Raw genomic sequence first — 16851 nt, forward strand, 5'->3', positions numbered from 1 at the left:
AACTTAAATAAAAATTTTTATAATAATGAAAATTTAGCCGTTAAAAAGGTACAGCAGATTACCATCCCACTGGCGTAACTAAGTGTTGGGTTTTTGGAATGAATATAATTATGTAGAAGAAATCACACCAAACACTATGGAATAAATATACTATATAAGCGTAATTCTAAGTAAAAATGTAAATTATCCATTAAAATTAAGTTGATTTGCTTCTAAACGAATAGTTTTTTAACTTATTCGAGTAATAACCCCTTTGGACGGGGTTCTAAGACTCCCTTAGTTACTCAACTTGTTACACATGTAAAATCGTTTAGTGAGATATTAGCTTTTTAATTACGTAAATCCTACTCTATGGATATTTCTGAAAACTTTTACTATTCATTTTGTTAAAATCCAATAAATTTATTCCTTAAGAAATAGTGATACAACAATTAAATTTGACACACGTGCTATTAGGTCGGTTACCTATAATTATTTAACCTGTTAAAAAAGGCGATTGTTTACAATTTTAGATAAATCACTTCTTGGACAGAAACCTTATATGTATTTACAGGATATACTATTTACGGAACCTGTTTCGTGGTACAGTGAATAATTCTAATGTTTGTAGATTTCACTCCAACGAACGTCATCTATAGATATATAATGTGTTCTTTATGCAAATAAGACCTTGTGTGAAACTGTAGATATAAATAAACAATGGAACTAAGTAGCTGTTGCTTATGCAGTACAAACAACTCCCTTGCCAGATTCATCTAATTTGCATAGTAATATCTCAACAACAGCATGGTTTGGCAATCAATTACTACATATTTCAGATCGCTTACTGGTTTTAGCTTATATAAGTATTATAAACAAAATACTTTCACACAATTATTTTATTATTAAGGAGTCTTTAAATAAAAAAAATACATTTTATTTAGTACTGCGAATTATGATCCAAAGTACACGATTTATCGTATGCAGTACAAAAACAAAAGATTATGTTTTACAGCCTGAGACTAAGGACATTTACTTTAGATTTAAAATTTTATAGGAAGGTGTATTGATAAAGGAATAGTTTATAGTAACATATATGTGCTAATATATTAGGTCAAATTAGGGTCAAAGCCTAATTTTATTCTGATATATCTAGTGGACATGTGGTCAGATATACAAACAGTTAAAATTTTCTAAAGCCTATAGTGTTAGGAAATTAGACAGCGTTTCAACTGTACGGGTTTTCTTCGTACAAGTTCAATTCTTGCTTCAGATATCGTCCGGAATTATAGTGTTTCCTAATGATTAGTCAAATTCCAAGTCATTCTATCAAGAGTCAACACATGAAGACGCCGACAGATACTTAATAAATATACGTGCACAATTTCAAGTACATAAGTCAATTACTTCTCAAGATATCTTCTGTTTAGGCTTTATTAACGTCAGCCGAATCACATGGACGCATATACATCATTAATAAAATCTGTCTGTTTTATGTAAACATTAAGTCACGCAAAAGTTACATACAGTTATGAAGTTATGCAAATGTTTAAAGTCCATATATCAGTTAGTTCGCAAAATATTCTGTGGAAAAATAGCTAGAGAGAACCGAAGCGAGTTGCCTTTGTGATATAAAATATATACTACATTTCAGTTCTACAGATTAAAAATGTTTTAGACGTCACATCACTATATAATTGTTTCAGAGTATACAGCTATGTACAGCTATTTACAGTGTATTTAAAGAACACAACGGGATAATCAAATCTGTATAAAATTTATGTTAATATTATTAAGGAAAAAACAAACAGTATAGTATTATTGTTTCTATTTATTTGAACAATTTACTGTTTATTTAACCCACTTAACGTTTAAAAGTTTTTCTTAAATTACTTTATTTATAATGTAATATGAAAAGATGAATTTAATTTTAATACGTTGGAGTTGTTTTCCAACAGAGACTTTTAATCCAATACAAAAGTTTGCGTTAGAGATGAACTGATGGTGCTGCAGTATTATACCGTGAACTTTGTCACCAACTCAATAACGGTGGATGGCTTTAATTTCCTGTCTCCTGTCTAAACGTATGCGATCTCAATATCAGCAAATCATACTCAGGCTCTTCAGCACAGGACGCATCAGGTTCATAGTAATTGAAAATGTCAGATCCAGATCGTGACGAGAGTTTTCTAAAATTCTCACATCGAAATAAAATATTATCTTTGAAATATGTGATATCATAGATGCGGGTAGTTGAGTTTATAGTTGTGTTTATAAGACCTGTGAGTAATGGTAGGTAAATTAGCCATGAAAATCTTAGATTTCCATCGAATTAACAAATAGATATAATTTTAATTGTTATTTTAATACATTTGTATTTATTTTTTTCTAGGGTCCAAATTTTTTAGGGATATGTACAAATGGATTTGCTAATTCTTCCCTATGATAAAATTCCTTTAATATACTTTTTCGAGAAATATACCTTTTTAATGAATTTTACCTCTCGAGAATCCTTATAATGCTTTCCAGGTCAAGCACCTCGATTGTAGTAATCATGATAATATAGCAAATCAAATATATGAAATTTTTATTTAACGGTTAAGTAATATTTGTTGCGAGTCATTATAACCTATATTGATGATAGTTAAGTGAAAAATAATGAAAATACTTTTATGTAAAAATGTATTCTCTACAGATTGCTAGTTTTCGTGAAGTTAAATTTCTTTATGTGAACGCGTCCTTCCAAAAGGCTGTTTGGAGAAATATCAATAAAAAGATGCAATAAGCGCAGTGACTTCACATTTGTTTGGAGCAATAAATTTATTTACAGAATAAAAACACAAGCAAATGGTGTTGCGTTGTAAATCTGATATTTCAGACATCATAAATTATTTAAAGAAATTATATATTCTATATTTTATTAAACTAAAAAAATCAGTAGCATGTTTATACCTTGCTCGCATTATCCTGGGATAACATCACAACTTACTTCTCAGCAGTCTTTTGCAATGGTTGGAAAATTGTGAAACATTAGGTTTCTCGCCATCCATCCATCATGTATAATCTTGGTGAGAAGATTTAAGTTTATGAATTGAACTGTCAACCGGAATCACTACCTGGACATCGAGATGACTCCATATATGCAACCTGTCTTTGACAGATGGTTGTGAGAAGCAGTGTAGTTGACATGCCTAAATTTGACCTTTAATCTCTCATATACCACACCAGTGTATTTGAAGCAGGTCCTAAGTCTCTTCCTGGCACCCAAATATCTGAAAATACCGTGAATGCCCAGAAGGAGCACCTCATTATTCTCAAATTTAGGGATTTTGCGGTAAATGGGTATATCGACTAATATAATCTAGGATGACTCTTGGAATGGGTGAGATTCTTTTAGTGTAAAATGCTGTAGATAACATAAGTATGAAGGCGTAAGCTGACTTCCCGCTTTGACTGGAAAAAGCTGGAAGCAGAACTAGCTTCCCTTCTTTGACCACCACCAAACTTATTTCCCTGAAAGTCTTATCATTTCTAAAGCAAGCGGATTTTTTAATAATTTCAATAGAGTCGTTTCTCAGCTTATTGTCTCCAATGAACAAATACATTTTTAATGAATGTTGTATTCCTAGGTACCTTGCTATATTTTTATGCTTTTAATCTTACTATTCAATTATGGTCAAAGAGAATTCAATTTAATTTATGTTAACTATTTATTTAATTAACTATTACCTTATTGGCTGAGTAGAAGTGAAGCCTATTATTGCAGGGCTGATATGATTTTTTTATAAAACTGACCTATAAAGTTCATTATTATATTTGTCTTACGTGTAGCCATGACGGAAACGAAAATTTCGCTGAACAAACATAATGTAGCTGTAAGCAAACTAAGTACAATAATACGGCATTATTTCAGGTGAAATTTGATGGGTTGGTTAGAAAAATCACATTACATTTGTCTTGTGTGTAGCCATGACGGCAACGAAAATATCGCTGAACAAACGTAGCTGTAAGCAAATTGAGTACAATAATATGGCATTTTTACAAGTGACATTTGATGGGTTGGTTGGAAAAACCACATTATATTCTGCCTGCCTTGCGATTCAGGGTTGAATTGATTTATTTGTAAATGCAAAATACAGATTGGTGTATATTCATCGATCGGGTTAGGCTAAACGTCCAAAAGTGTTTTTTTTTTTTTTAAATTTGAAACAGACTTTTATAGAATGGCATGAGATTAAAATTTTTATGTATTATGCTACCATTAAGGGTTCTAAAAAATATCATTTCTATCTTAAATGCGAAATTTGGTAGAATGGACTTTCACTTTGCATGTAAACTCGTTTTTAGATAGCCAAGTAAAGTTTAACGATGGTTATATCTGAGCATTAGCTTATCCTAATTATTATTGGGCGAATTTCTTGACATATATTTTATATTTTCTGGAGACCATACATTTTTACATTAAAACTTAATTAACTGAGATGACGCTCAGTCAGCAAAGCCTATTACTCGCTGGTTTTGGAAAAAAAAATATTTTTTTATAATTGCCTGTCCGCACGGTATTTCAAAAAGGGAACTGAGCAACGTTACTTAAAGTTGTGCATAAATATTTATTTATATGAGTGTAATACTGACCATACATTTTATATTAAACTTAATTAACTGAGATGACGCTCAGTCAGCAAAGCCTATAACTTGCTGGTTTGGAAAAGAATATTTTTTTTATAATTGTCTGTCAGCACAATATTCCAAAAGGTAACTGAAAAAAAATTACTTAAAGTTTTGCATAATATTAATTTATATACGTGTATTAATGAATTAAATAGTGGTGTACGTCAAACTATGGGTTTAGGCTAAGCGTTATCAATTATATTTAACTTCGTGTTCTGGATAACAATATACATAAAAAAACTCTCTACATAAGAGATTTCAACATGTGGTGTACTAACACAAATAGCCTGACTATCCCAACAAATACATCACCATTTTATAATGAATTCATGTCTAAGTTTCTATATTGAAACGCTGATTTCAAACCAAAATGCGTTAAAACATTTTGAATGTATCATGTAAAAAGATATCTCAAAAAATATTTCATCAGCCTTGAAATGTCAAGTTAGCCTATTGCGAGACATGTAGCTTGACATATTCCTACCAGACAATAGTCATTTCAATGTTATATGCTATTGCTATATGTCCTTTCAAAAAATGTCTACTAAAACAGAAAATATTTGTGTATTACCTGATTGAAAGGATCCATACAAATTATAGTAAACATATTTTAGTAATGCGAGTTCAACTTGTAGACATATGAGAAAAAATAAACATTTCTCCAAAGTTTAAAGTTTCCACCAATGCAAGAAACACGAGCAACATCCATGGATTACGTAAATTAAACTTAGGTTAGAAACTTCGGCAGCCGCAGAGAACTGTGGAATTCTCGCTAACGCCCAAGTCAGTACAAAGTTGAGGCAAGTTTTGTTCACGAACTACGTTTATCACATACTTATATTTAATTATAAGTTTAACACTTTTTACTAATTACAAGCCGTTAAAAAATAAGTATTCGTTTTCCTAATGTAGTTAAAAAATGTTAATACTGGAGTTGCATATTTTTTATTAATTTTATTTTACGGTATAAAATACACAACCTTTTATTAATTTAATTCCAAATATTGACAGTTAACTCTCTGTTTAAATTTACTGATACAAAAAAGTTCGAATAACAAGGACATGAAATAGGAAAAAAAAAGTTGTTTTCTAAACTAAATTTTAGCATATTATTTTAGGATAGTTACTCAAAGCATACTTTAAATTCACTGATACAAAAAATTTCGAATACAAGGACATGAAATCCAAAATAATGTCTAGATTTAAAGTTATTTATAAAAATGCATCGATAAAAATGGATATTTCAATGTAAAAAACACTTGTGTTGTTACGTTTTAAAGGTGTACAGAATGAACACGTACAGAAAGTTGCAGGAAAGAGATCGATGCCAAAATAGCAAGAAAGATCGCTATTACCTGAGCATCTTGTGGATGTGAAAACACTGCATTGCTATGTAGGTACATGTCAGCTATGGAGAATGCATGTAACGGAACATGGGTGGCAGATCTTAGGTGGTTGAACATAAATATTTTGGGTAAATGTGCTGTATATCTTGTTAAAGCAACACTTTTAAACAAACTACTATTGAAAAAAAAAAAATTATTAAAATAGGTAAGTGCTCATTTGAAATCAAGCAGAGTTTTGAATAAAAGTATAGGCTTTTATATAACAGAATGTAAATGACAGAACAACATATTAGCTACAGGTTATATCTTTGCATTGCTGAACCTGAATATGTTTATAAACTTTATACTAGTAATTTTTGTACTTTTTCGTGAGAAAAGGGTGACGTTTATGAAAATTTTTTTATAAACAGACGTATAGTAAATTTTCAAATTAATTATTTGTGGATTTCTTGTACTAACAAAAAGGTTTAGATTTTAAAAACTAAATTTTAATTTATTAAAATATACAATAGGGTTTGGCAAGGCAAGTCTCTGTAGCATTAAAATTAGTTTTCAATTGTAAATGGTTTTACATTAGATTGAATCCGCATTATCCCTCATTTATACGAAACGCTTAATTATGTATTAACGCTTAAAATTAACATTGAAATCCATCAAAATGGTAAAAATATAAGAATTTAGAAACAATTTTTAAATCAATTGTACATTTCATCTTAATATATATTACATATATCGTCAATAGGCAAGTACACTAAGGATTTGAGGATTAGTACACAACCAAAAATAGATAAAAAGGTAAAATAAAGACTATAAAGTCAACTTTTGACGTTGTGAACAGCGTAACCGGAAGTATGTGAATGTTTAGTATAGAAACATTAATATATCTTGTTTATAAGATTGAGCATTTTCGATTAAACAAATTATGAACGGATTGTTCAGTGTTGTTTTGAATAGATTGACATAACATAATTTAAGTATTCTTATAATTAAAATTTAAACATACATTATAAATTTTACCTCGTAAGATAATAAGTAGTTTTCCTACGTTATATTAGCAATCAAGATGGTTTTGCGTAATTATAATTCCCAATAATCACCCGTCTGTCTGCTGCATGGTAATTGTCATAACGTTAAAGAGACCCTAAATTAAGAGTTAGGTAAGATTGTGCATTCAGCAGCACAAAGCAAAGTACAGAATTCTATACATTGACAGAACAGTTTACTTTGTTTAAGAATCAAGATACAATATATTGTTTTGACAAACAATAATGTAGAATTGCTCCTACTTAGCACAAGCCTCTCTCAGTCTATAGTTAATCAAAAGAGATTTATTATATGAACGCTTTAATTCCCTATAGATTGAACATATTGAAGTATCCTTATAATAAATTGAAAATCGTAAAAACTAAAAGAACTGTGCACCGGAAAACTTAATAAAATTATAGCTCGTACGTAGTTTCAAAATTAGACTTCCATGTTTTATGTAGGTAGTAAGTTTGTTAGGCATATCTCATTTTATACAACTAACAGTGAAGTGTGCAAGTCGAGAGAAAAACCAACAGTTAGTTAAGTGCTGCTCTCACAGTTTGCAACTACTTGAGGCCAGAACAAGTCAGTAACAGAACCTGGCCGAGTCCCAACCCTGCACTCAGCCATGCTCTCCCCTCATACTGTCTATTTATTTCACGCTGGATTATATTTTCTGCTCTAAATTTATAGACGAGTGTTGTGAAATGTTAATGTATTACTAATAACACGTTTTTGGAATGAAATTCTTGTCACAACTTAATATTAATACCATGAGATGTCCTAATAAAAATTAAATGAGTAAATGTTTTTATACCAATCATTATTATTCCTCTACAAAGCTGGAACAATGGTTTTAAACCCAATTCAAAGAAGTCAAATAGAAAATAACCTATGATTAATTAGGGAAATTTTAATTTTACTTGCCTCGTATTAGTATTCCTAATAAACCATTTCAAATGAAAGTGAGCCCATTAGCTCTTATTTTGATGTAGAAGGCATTGAAAGGTATTAACTACTTTTTTGGGCCTTTTTTGTTTTTATTTTTAAAATATAGTGAGTAGCCAAACAAAAAGGAGTTCTGTAAAGCCAACGTTATAAAAAGCAGGAACCAGGTGCGTTCTTTCGTTTATTGTAGTTATGAATTTTATGAGCGGTCTCCATTCCTACGATAACTGCAATATTTATTTATATTATTTAACACAAAAATAACCTGAATCAAATAACAATATAAATTCTGTTGCATCATATGTAATTCTAATGGATTTACATTTAATTGTAAAGATGTAAGCTGTTGTCAAAAAGGAATACAGAAAAACATATAGAACATTTTTACTTTCCCTAGCCAGACGAAACAAGGATGATAGTCTTCTAAGTGATGAAGCTCAGCAAAATTTCATGGTTGGACATACACCATCTCATAATTTAATTGTGTCTTTTGAAGACTCAAACAAAGAACAAAGGCAGAATGTGACCTTTCTTGAGATATCTACTACACAATATGTTTACAGTTTGTTAATGAGTTTCATATTAGGGTTTATGATTAATGATCCGGTGAGGTAGTTGCGATACTACAACGCAAGAGTACGCTGGAATCAGGTGCAGTCACTAACTATTAACATTGACTTTCAATGTTTTTTTTTTCTTTTTACTATATGAATAATCTATACGTGTAATGCTGCTGGCTATGATAGTAATCTAAGCCACCTCATAAAAATATCTTCTTCCAACTAAACTTTGATCCACAACATGCCATAAAGAAAGTTTATTTTATATCACAGAAAAGTATGCTATATTTCGTACCCTTACTAATACGTCAATCCGATCAGTTAATCAGGGACTTAAGGCCAATTAGCAATTTTTCCATCTTTACCTAAAAGCCTAGATAGAATAGTACACTGCCAAATTTCTGAATACAAATGAAATGTTGAATACAAAAGCACTGAAATAGCATTACTAAGAGTTACTGATGACATACGACTTGCAATGAACCATAGATAGGGTGTGATTCCCACTACTTTTGATTTTAATAAAATTCTTACTGTGTAAATCAGAGAGTTCTTTCTCTTGGAGATAATGAGGGCTGTAGGGTTTTAGAAAAGAGGTCGTCAGGTAACTGAAATCAAATCTGTCCGCCAGGCGACATTGTGTTGTGTCTGATGATATGACATCTGAGTGGGCTAATGTATTTTATGGAGTACCGCAGCGTTTTATTCTTTGAATGACTGCTGCTGTATTAACTTATATGTTGATGACATCAGTTATGTTATTATTCACTGCAAATAAAATATGTAAAAAAAAACTATTTACAAATTTATGCCCACTTTAATGTTTGTGACATATATGACTATGGAACCAAAATTAGTAAGGATATGAATAATATAATTACGTGGACTGTCAAAATAGAACTACACTGTAACACAAAAAAACTCAACTAATTATTATATGCAATGCGAATTCAGGAAACACAATTTTAACACGATTGATGCTTTGTATATTAAAGGTAGCCTTTTGGGTTACTATGATAAAATAAAAAGCCTTGGAATTACAACTAATTTTAACCTTACGTGGAGAGCTTTATCTGCAGTATATTCATTGAAAAGTTTCCAGAAATTTGTATTGTTGGATATAACTTCTTTTGGTGAAATATATGGTTATAGCTCATTGTAACTACAGCAACTCTGTGAATAATCACATAGCGGTGTACTTGGATAAAAGCTCCAAAAACATTAGAACTCTAAGTCATGTTTACAACTTGAGATTTAAAGAGCATATAACGCAAGCAGAAGGACTGTCGCGAACAATAAAAGACATGTAAGGTCGCTGGAAACGGCCTGTCCCGTGGTGGAGGGCATCGAGAGGGGTGAAGGAAGACAGCCTGGCTCGTCTAGAGCGGTCATTCTGATCCTGACCATTACGCTGAGTAGTAGGAAAAGCTCGCTTGTATGGTAGACATAGGCTTCTAACCAGAAATTCCGAGGAGCATTACACCGTTCGGAGCATAGTAGAGCGGCGTTCTAAGTAGTTGAGTGATTGTATTTTAGAAATAAACTATATTATTTCAAAGGAAACAGGATTTTTCCGAACATTTGCCATCGTTCATTGAAACAAAAAATCAGTGGCACTACGTTTCGAGATCTGCAAGTAAATAACAGTACATTATTATATAGGCGAATTAACGAAGTTTTCTAGAAAACGAGATCAATATATTGTGTACTTATCATGACGAGTATTGCAGGTTGTCGAGAGATATCAGGAGTTTTTTTCAGTGACCGTAAGTGGAAAGTTACTTGATAACGGTTTAATACATCAATAGTTTAAAACATACATAATCTGAAACCTTACAGGTTAGTTATAAGTCCAAATTTAGCAGCAGGCGTTAACCGGAAGTAAGGGTAAGGCCGTAAGTGCAATTTCTTGGAATCTGCACTGTTCACTGAGTTTTGGATCGGTGGGCTCTTAAAGGTGGTTTTTAAGGTTTTCAGTCGTTAATTTGGAAGAAAAGTTTCTCGGATAGCGTACAGGAATAGGGCTATATTGGGCAGGTAGGGAACAACATTAGTCCTCAGACATTTAGGTCACTACCTAGTGGGTGTAATAGGTAGTGGGTGAAGGTAGTAGAAACTGAAGGTCTTTTCAATATTTTCTGTGTGGCCTATAGAATAGTTATGAGAAGCTCACCTACAAATAGTTTTAAATTTGAATCGAAAAGATAGATTTGAGCAGTTAATAGTCAGATCTATTGCATTTAAAACTCAGGAGAACTCTCGGGTAGAGCTAACGTGCAACCAGGTTTGACAGAGATGTAAATTTATTAACAGCCGGAAAAGCCTGATTACAGTACATTTGCACATATGATTTAAGTGCATTGGAGATATTAATTGTAGCCTAAAAGTTGATATGTAGAATAAAATACAAATTGTACATACAATATTTATAAAAATGCATATGTGTGTGTGTGTGTGTGTGTGTGTGTGTGTGTGTGTGTGTGTGTGTGTGTGTGTGTGTGTGTACATGGATTGTTCCGTCAATAGATCTTGAATATATTTATATTAAACTTGGCACATAGCTTGGATGAGTTCGTGAACCTCTCAGAACCAATAAAAAGTTTCAGTATGTCAGCCATTCACATATTTCGTTCAAACGATTGAATTCCACTATTACTAATGAAAGGCAAACATAAAACTTTTTTGTTAAAAAACATTTCTACTGAAGCAAATTTTTTCTTTATCTCATAAGGTTTCAACATGACGGATGTTAAAAGTTTGGAAAGAAGGTGATTAAAAAATATTACTTTAAAGAGGATTTTGATATCTGGTTTCAGATAGTGACTTTCCAATGTCCTAAGTAATACATTAGCAACGTGGTAATCATTATTTGTAAATAACTTGAACAAGTTTTTCAGCTAGTCGGATATTCATAGCGGATATTCTCATTTGATCAAAATTTTTATATCGATGCTGTACAACATAATTAAAATAGACAATTATTGTAAACTTGTTAGCACTATTTATTCCCAGTTAGTTTTCGATAACTACTAAGGTTTCCAGATGGAAGCTGTCTAAAAGTTTTAGAAGTATACAATGAAATAGTTATAAGTTAATGTTTTACAAACTTAGGTAACTTTAAGTTGAACATGACCACTAAGTCAGAACTACAAAATTAACTAAAGTGTACGTAATTACAAAACAATTACATTATCATCCCGACCTTGAGAGTTATCGTTCCATCGGTGTTGTGCAATGAAACGTTTCAACTAATGATGTGTCTTAAAGAAGAAGCCACATGTAAAACTAACCGTTTTTTGAAGCCGGAATAAAAATTTTTATTATATGTTACATTGTAAAATATCAATTCATTATGATGGTAGAAACATTCCCGATTATAGCGAAACAGGATTATACGATAAAGTCAACTGCGTTCTTGTAATCAGTTGCCGTGGTGTTTACAACGGTGTAGGGGAACTTTGGATGGTTGCCAGGCTCAGTAGAAACTAGTTTTTGTTACAGCCTTCTCATCTGGAAAATGTTGTTTCATCAAATGTCCTCGACTTATATATTTCTACAAATCTAAGAGATATAAAAATTTATTACTGAATGGTAGCAACGTAAGAAAGTGTATTTATTATAAATTATTTAATTTACTAATTTTAATTTTAAAACCGTATTTCACGTGTCAAATTCTGAAAGGTGTTTCTGATATATTTAACGACTCAGATAGCTATACAATTTGGCATGGTTATTTATAGACACTTAAATAGACTATAGAACAATCTAAACGGAAAAACTTTTGGTTCATTATTTTAATTTACACGTCAAAAGTACAAATTACTTTATATACTTGGTACTAGATGAAGAGTATTTGTTACAAATTAACCTACAAGAAAAGGACCTATCTTAAAATTAACAGAAGATGTCTTCCTTAACGTCACGTCCTCAAGACAAAAGGGAACGAATCATCTGCCAATTTGAAGTCCCCCTCTGTGCCATCCATCAATAAACATTTCTATGAGTAACAGACTAAGCAAAATTAAGAGCTTTAAGGTGCATGGTTCTGCACCCTTTTTAAAATTCATTTTAAAAAGAGGATTACGTTAAGAGTTTTAATGAATTTTAAGTAGGATAAAACTTTGAGATGAAAACTTTTTCAGAACTACTGAACAGCGGGTATAAATAAGTTGTAAATGGGTTTTGTATGTTAATATGTAACGCGTCGCTTGAACATGTATTATAAATAACTTTGTGGAAATATAAACTTGATAATTATTAAAATCTGACTAGAATACATTTCAATAAAGTTTTTTGATTTTACATAGTATTTATTTGTAATAAAATACAATAATATAGCAAAACAGGTACCGTATTGTTTCAAATATTACGAGTATTATTTTGAAATCATTTAGTTATCAGTGATAAATAAAAAAAATTTAAAAACATATTACACATTGCATTATTGATAATTTATAACGTTTAAATTATATATTATTTTGCTTCTATCACTTTCCATCTTATCGACACATTTGCTAAACAAACTTTCGACTTTTTTCAGCACAATGGTACTAACACATAAAAAGAGTAATTCTGAAAGCTCCGGCCTAAAATACCAAACACGGTCTTGATATTACGATTCATAATTATCACGAACAAGGAAAGCAATAAACTGTTTTACATCCAGGACTCCAACTCGGCTCGAGTTTTTTAACCAACCTGATCTGCATTGTTGAATTATGCATGGTTGCTCTTCCACTGACTTTTCCGAGGCTGAAAATTTTAAACCAATAAGCCATGGGGTACATATTTCAACAAGAACAAAGATGTTTTCATATATTTGCTCTACTAATATTATTGTTTTAATAAAATCTGTGCATCTTTCCTGTGGAAGGTAAATTTAAACTACAAACATCCGAGTTATATATTCTTATAGTGCAACAAAAATCAAATACGTACATTTATCCTTATATTTGCATAAGTTTAATATTTCATCAGTTATTTTTAGATATGAGTATACTTTTTTTATTTTTTACGATTAAAAACTTTTTTGATGCCGGAATGCTTACGAAAATCTTTATTAATATTTGTCAAAAAAATGTCAAGTTACGTGGGACTGCGTTCAGTTCCCTTTAAACAAAAAATAGAAAAGGAATAAAATAATAAAAATAAAATTAGCTTACACAAATCAGTTTTATAAAATCGTCCCCACGCATGTCCTGGCGTCAGTGGCAGTATTGAGTATACTCGTACGTGTTACGGTGCGGCATCAGCTGATTTATTGCCAGGGCATGTCACAACTCAAACTGCACTGTGCGTAATTTTTATGTGGCAGAAGTTGAATTGTTTGCCTGCGGAAACATATAAAGCACGCCTGTTAGCAGATATATTGCTCTCACCGGGTCATAAACTATTCATTGTGACTTTTAAAGTGTTTTACTCAGCTTTCCACATGGAATTGAATGGAAAACAGCTGTATTTCTAAATGATATGAATATGTGATTAGTGATATATTAGTATTGTCAATACATCATTGGGGAGATTTCAGAAACTTAAATACGATATGGTAATTTTTAAAATAATAAAAAAAATGAAATTATAATATATTGTATTATTATGATAAATTTATTATGGTAAATGTTTGTTACCTAGTTTGTTAATATAGTGGCTGAATACTTATATGTTGATATCTGTTTTGCAAGGTGTAATAATAATAATAATTATATACTACATGATTCAAAGGCGCTTGATGGAGACTAGTTTTGAAGGTGTGGATCTTGTCATAAAATGAAACTATTCATATGAGTTTGTAACACAACAAAGTCTAAAAAAACATGTTAACAATTCAAATTTCGTACGACCTATATATATATATATATATATATATATGTATAATATTAAAAAACATTTAGTAATAGTTAGGAATGACTCCAAAAAGCGCCTTTGAATAATGCAGTATATAAAATAATTATTATTACACCTTGCAAAACAGATATCAACACATAAGTATTCAGCCACTATATTAACAAACTAAGTAATATATATATATATATATATATATATTACTTAGTTTGTTAATATATATATATTACTTAGTTTGTTAATATAGTGGCTGAATACTTATGTGTTGATATATATATATATATATATATATATATATATATATGTTGTATTTGTATATATACGGTACATTCAAAGCGTAATCACTATAAACTAATTAGGGAATAGGATGCCATGGAGTTTCATTTGTCTTTGGTTGATTTTTACTGACAATACTGGTGGTGACGTTATTTTAGATACTAAATAACAATTCTAGGAAGAAAATAAATTTATTACTCCTGTTACCTCTCCACAACGCGTTTTATTATTAATAATGTAAATAAAAACATTGTTTCAATGTTGAACTGGGGTCGCGGTACTTTCAAGACAGGGAAATAGAGATTACATAGAGAGAAGTAACGTATTTTATGTCCTACTCGGCAATAACAGATCTTGCAGAAGGTGTTTCTGAGGGGAAATATTTGAAATAATGAATACGATAAAGGTGTTATACATGCTATACCGTGTCTGAATTCACATATTGCGTCAATTTTTACTTGAAGGTTAAGAAGATAGTAGGCCGAATATGGTTCTAAATAAAGGTATGTCACTTGGTTATGACTCCAACGTTTCTAGTGTCGACCAAACAAGTCAATAACAGTGGCTGGCAGTCGTCCAAGCCCGAGCACTAACCCCGCACCGAGCTGGTGAACTCTACCACAACCCCTCCACCTACTCACACACATAAAACCTCGCCCGGGAAAGGGTTGACAATGTATTTGGCAATATTTTAGAGTTTTGTTTTACTGATAGTAATCAAATACTGCATATTACATCCGAGAATTATTGATGAAATTTGTTTAACGAGTTTAATAAAACACCCCATAATATTAGTTTCAAGCCTTATGAGGGATTTTAATTTAATATCAAACCAAATAAAAGTTATATTTTAGACAATTTTCTAGAAAACATAAAATAAAAATAGATTCCTCATGACCATCAAGGCACGTAACCGTGTGGATAACACAAAAAATTGCATAAATGTTATATGCCGTTATTAAAACGTGATTAAAATTATGGTAACACAATATAACATAGGTGATTCTTAGCCATGAACTCTTAAAAGGTTCGTCAGTATGGAGGCCTTTATAAAAAAATAACTCATTTTTAATAATATAACACGTTATAAAGTACTAGCAGTTACTAGCGAATTTTCAATTCCTATTCAGTACCAGGTGCTTTAAATTGCATAGTAAAGACAACTAAAAATAAGTGATGGTCGCTGGAGGCATTCCTTTGTTCTGATGCATTTCAGAATAATTGAACTTTTAGTTTAGAGAGAAATTGTTTGGCTCTTTAGTCCAAGAGTGACGTATTGTTCAATCACGGTCCGTATTGAACAATACTACCCTATTGAAATAATTTAAGATAGAATACGATAGAGCTCTATGATAATTCTTAATCAGAAGTAGACATGTTTAAGAAACGTGATACTGCAATGTACATTGTTAAGAGATTTAAACATTTGCCAGACAAAAACTCTTATTTGATATTTAATCCTTGAAGAGGTATTAAGAGTTGGAATCATTATAATTACAATCCATAGTAGTCTTTACAATAATCACTCGACCAAAAAATATACACATACTTGGTATGAAAGACCTACTTTTTACAGAAGTGTCTACTTTATTTCCGGCAATATACTTCCGGTATAAGTATTTCCGGTGTCCTTATAGTGCTTTCACTGTGTCCCATTTCAGAAAAATAGTCTTACTCGGTCAAGAAGCGTCTCTTTCTGGCTATCGTATTGGAAATCTAAACTATTTTCTGTGCTATAGAAACCTTTGAATTGTTTCAAAGTTAAAAACAAACTTATGTATCATGGATCTGAAAAAAAATATTCATCAAACAAAAAGCAGTAATTCATATAAATTTGGTTCCGGTCTAAATTATTTTTAATCTATGAAGCGTTGGAATGGTTCTCCGACCAAGAAAATATATAAATATATAGGTCTAGAAGTCTTCTTTGAGGAATAAATATCTTCTTCCAACCATTGTAATTTACATCCCGTTTAAGATATTTCAGCACCATATTAGTTTGCCTAGCTGTATTGATCAAGTGTATAAGGAACCTCGTCTGAATAGTCTATTTTGGTCAAAAAGCGACTGCTTCCGGCACTATAATCTACCTAAGGTATTTCCGGTGGTGCAGTAGCGTTTGCATTGTTTCCTCCTATCAAGAAAATATACACAGATGTAAATAGATGTAAAAGTATTCTTCAGTCGAAAAATTACTACTTCCA

This window comes from Homalodisca vitripennis, chromosome 2 (assembly GCF_021130785.1).
Source record: "Homalodisca vitripennis isolate AUS2020 chromosome 2, UT_GWSS_2.1, whole genome shotgun sequence".
NCBI classification, from domain to species: domain Eukaryota; kingdom Metazoa; phylum Arthropoda; class Insecta; order Hemiptera; family Cicadellidae; genus Homalodisca; species Homalodisca vitripennis.